Source organism: Arachis hypogaea, chromosome 11 (genome assembly GCF_003086295.3).
Source record: "Arachis hypogaea cultivar Tifrunner chromosome 11, arahy.Tifrunner.gnm2.J5K5, whole genome shotgun sequence".
In the NCBI taxonomy this organism is placed as follows: Eukaryota; Viridiplantae; Streptophyta; class Magnoliopsida; order Fabales; family Fabaceae; genus Arachis; species Arachis hypogaea.
Genome location: NC_092046.1, coordinates 110,912,442 through 110,916,851, shown reverse-complemented (window position 1 = coordinate 110,916,851; position 4,410 = coordinate 110,912,442). Strand labels below are relative to the sequence as shown.

At 35.6% G+C, this 4,410-nt stretch overlaps 1 non-coding gene across 1 annotated transcript; it reads left to right on the top strand.

Moving 5' to 3' along the window:
- Positions 1 to 785: 785 nt before the first annotated feature.
- LOC112725192 (small nucleolar RNA R71) lies at positions 786 to 893 on the top strand. Its single transcript, XR_003164316.1, has one exon. It is a non-coding gene; the product is annotated as a small nucleolar RNA R71 (small nucleolar RNA).
- The last annotated feature ends 3,517 nt before the right edge of the window (positions 894 to 4,410 follow it).

Here is a 4,410-nt window from a genome sequence, read left to right as displayed (position 1 = left end):
TCCACTCCCCTTGTAGGTTCGGCCATGGTGCTTATGTCAATGGCCTTGCACTCTCCTTTTGGGTTCTCTTCTGTATTGCTTGGGAGAGTACTAGGAGGGATTTCAGTGATCCTTTTACTCAGTTGGCCCACTTGTGCTTCCAAATTTCTAATGAAAGACCTTGTTTCATTCATGAAACTCACAGTGGCCTTGGACAGATCAGAGACTAAGTTTGCCAGATTAGAAGTATTTTGTTCAGAGTTCTCTGTCTGTTGCTGAGTGGATGATGGAAAAGGTTTATTATTGTTACACCTGTTTCTTCCACCATTATTAAAGCCTTGTTGAGGCTTTTGATCCTTCCATGAGAAATTTGGATGATTTCTCCATGATGAGTTATAGGTGTTTCCATAAGGTTCACCTAAGTAATTCACCTCTGCTATTGCAGGGTTCTCAGGATCATAAGCTTCTTCTTCATAAGAAGCCTCTTGAGTACTGTTGGATGCAGCTTGCATTCCATGCAGACTCTGAGAGATCATATTGACTTGCTGAGTCAATATTTTATTCTGAGCCAATATGGCATTCAGAGTATCAACTTCAAGAACTCCCTTCTTCATAGGTGTCCCATTACTCACAGGATTTCTTTCAGAAGTGTACATGAACTGGTTATTAGCAACCATGTCAATGAGTTCTTGAGCTTCTGCAGGCGTTTTCTTTAGGTGAATGGATCCACCTACAGAAGTGTCCAGTGACATCTTTGATAGCTCAGATAAACCATCATAGAATATATCCAGGATGGTCCATTCTGAAAGCATGTCAGAGGGACACTTTTTGGTCAACTGTTTGTATCTTTCCCAAGCTTCATAGAGGGATTCACCTTCTTTCTGTCTGAAGGTTTGAACATCAGCTCTAAGCTTGCTCAGCTTTTGAGGAGGAAAGTACTTGGCTAAGAAAGCCGTGACCAGCTTATCCCAAGAGTTCAGGCTGTCTTTGGGTTGAGAATCCAACCATAATCTAGCTCTGTCTCTTACAGCAAAAGGGAAAAGCATGAGCCTGTAGACTTCAGGATCTATTCCATTAGTCTTAACAGTATCACATATCTGCAAGAATTCAGTTAAGAACTGAAAAGGATCTTCAGATGGAAGTCCATGAAACTTGCAGTTCTGCTCCATCAGAGAAACTAATTGAGGTTTCAGCTCAAAGTTGTTTGCTCCAATGGCAGGAATGGAGATGCTTCTTCCATGTAAATTGGAATTAGGTGTAGTAAAGTCACCAAGCATCTTCCTTACATTATTATTATTTTCGCCTGCCATCTCCTCTTCCTGTTCGAAAATTTCTGAAAGGTTATCTCTGGATTGTTGTATTTTGGCTTCTCTTAGTTTCTTTTTTAGAGTCCTTTCAGGTTCTGGATCTGCTTCAACAAGAATCTTCTTGTCCTTGCTCCTGCTCATATGACAAAGAAGAGGGCACAGAAAAAAAATAATAATAATAATAGAGATCCTTTATGCCACAGTATAGGGATCCCTGTGTGAGTAGAAGAAGAGGGGGAAACAAAGAATGTAATATAATGGAAGAACCACAATTGTGAGGATGGCAGAGATGTGAGATGAGATGTTAGGATATGAATGAATAAATAGAATAAGATGGGGTAGGGATAATTTTCAAAAAATATTTTTGAAAAAGAGTTAGTGATTTTTGAAAATGGTTTTTGAAAAATATTAGTAGTTTTTCGAAAATTAAGATTTAAAATTTAAAATAATAGTTAATTAAAAAGAAATTTTGAAAAAGGGGGAAGATATTTTCGAAAATGAGAGAGAGAGGATTAGTTAGGTAGTTTTGAAAAAGTTAAGAAACAAACAAAAAGTTAGTTAGTTAGGTGAAACAAATTTTGAAAACCAATTTTGAAAAGATAAGAAGTTAGGAAGTTAGAAAAGATATTTTGAAAAGATATTTTTGAAAAAGATAAGATAAGAAGATATTTTTGAAAAGATATGATAGGAATTAGTTTTTGAAAAAGGTTTGATTTTTAAAAACTCAATTAATGACTTGATTCATAAGAAATCACAAGATATGATTCTAGAACTTAAAGTTTGAATCTTTCTTAACAAGCAAGTAACAAACTTCAAATTTTTGAATCAAAACATTAATTGATTATGTTATTTTCAAAAATTTGATATAAAAATAAGAAAAAGATTTTTGAAAAATATTTTTGGAATTTTCGAAAATAACTAAGAATTTTGAAAAAGATTTGATTTTTGAAAAAGATTTTGAAAAAGATAAGATTTTCAAATTGAAAATTTGATTTGACTCATAAGAAACAACTTGATTTTAAAAATTTTTGAAAAAGTCAACCCAAATTTTTCGAATTTGATGAGAGAAAAAGGGAAAGATATTTTTTTTATTTTTGAATTTTTATGATGCAAGAGAGAAAAACACTAAAAAGATGCAATGCATGAAATTTTTAGATCAAAACATGTGATGCATGCAAGAATGCTATGAATGTCAAGATGAACACCAAGAACACTTTGAATGTCAAGATGAACATCATAGACACAATTTTGAAAAATTTTTAATGCAAAGAAAACATGCAAGACACCAAACTTAGAATTCTTTAATGCTTAAGCACTAAGAATTCAAGAATGCATATGATAAACATGAAAAGACACAAAACAAAAAATCATCAAGATCAAACAAGAAGACTTACCAAGAACAACTTGAAGATCATGAAGAACACCATGAATGCATGAAATTTTCGAAAAATGCAAGATGCACATGCAATTGACACCAAACTTATGACATGACTCATGACTCAAACAAGAAACACAAAAAATGTTTTTGATTTTTATGATTTTCTAATTATTTTTTTGTATATTTTTTTTTTCGAAAATTATATGAAAAAGAAAAAATAAGGATTCCAAAATTTTTAACATGAATTCCAGGAATCTTGCATTCTTAGTCTACAGCTTCAGTCCAAGAATTAGACATGGCTCACTAGCCAGCCAAGCTTTCAATGAAAGCTCCGGTCCAAAACACTAGACATGGCCAATGGCCAGCCAAGCTTCAGCATGTGATTCAGACATGACATGCCTGACATACCCTACAGTCGTATAAAAGTGATGGTTGGAAGCCTCAGTCTAAACGAATTTAGACATGGCTTTACAGCCAGCCAGGCTTCACATGCTTCATGAAACACTAGAATTCATTCTTAAAAATTTTGAATAAAATTTTTGAAAACATTTTTTTTTTCGAAAACAGATGAGAAAATTTTAGAAATATTTTTGAAAAATTTTTGAAAATAAAATAAAAAGAAAATTACCTAATCTGAGCAACAAGATGAACCGTCAGTTGTCCAAACTTGAACAATCCCCGGCAACGGCGCCAAAAACTTGGTGCACGAAATTGTGATGTCCAGGCTCGAACAATCCCTCGCAACGTGAGCAACTTGGTACGCGTAATCGTGATTACACTTTAATTATGTAAAATTCATGGCTCTTTCTTGTCTCTGGCAATGGCGCCAAGAACATGGTGCCAATACCATGGTTCACAACTTCGATACAACTAACCAGCAAGTGCACTGGGTCGTCCAAGTAATACCTTACGTGAGTAAGGGTCGAATCCCACGGAGATTGTCGGTATGAAGCAAGCTATGGTCACCTTGTAAATCTTAGTTAGGCAGATATAAATGGATAATGGTGTTTTCGAATTTAATATAATAAAATAGGGATAGAAATACTTATGTAATTCATTGGTGAGAATTTCAGATAAGCGAATGGAGATGCTTTAGTTCCTCTGAACCTCTGCTTTCCTGCTATCTTCATCCAATCAGTCTTACTCCTTTCCATGGCTGGCTTTATGCAAGGGCATTACCGTTGTCAGTGGCTACATCCCCTCCTCTCAGTAAAAAATATGCTCACATGCTCTGTCACAGCACGGCTAATCATCTGTCGGTTCTCGATCATGCTGGAATAGGATTCACCCTCCTTTTGCATCTGTCAATAACGCCCAGCACTCGCGAGTTTGAAGCTCGTCACAGTCATTCAATCATTGAATCCTACTCGGAATACCACAGACAAGGTTTAGACTTTCCGGATTCTCTTGAATGCCGCCATCATTCTAGCTTACGCCACGAAGATTCTGGTTAGGAGATCTAAGAGATACTCATTCTAGCTTAATTCATGTAGAACAGAAGTGTTTGTCAAGCACGCGTTCATAAGGGAGAAGGATGATGAGCGTCACACATAATCATCACCTTCATCACGTTCTTGGGTGCGAATGGATATCTTAGAAGTGAAATAAGATGAATTGAATAGAAAATAGTAGTACTTTGCATTAATCTCTGAGGAACAGCAGAGCTCTACACCTTAATCTATGGAGTGTAGAAACTCTACCGTATGAAAATACATAAGTGAAGGTCCAGGCATGGCCGAGATGGCC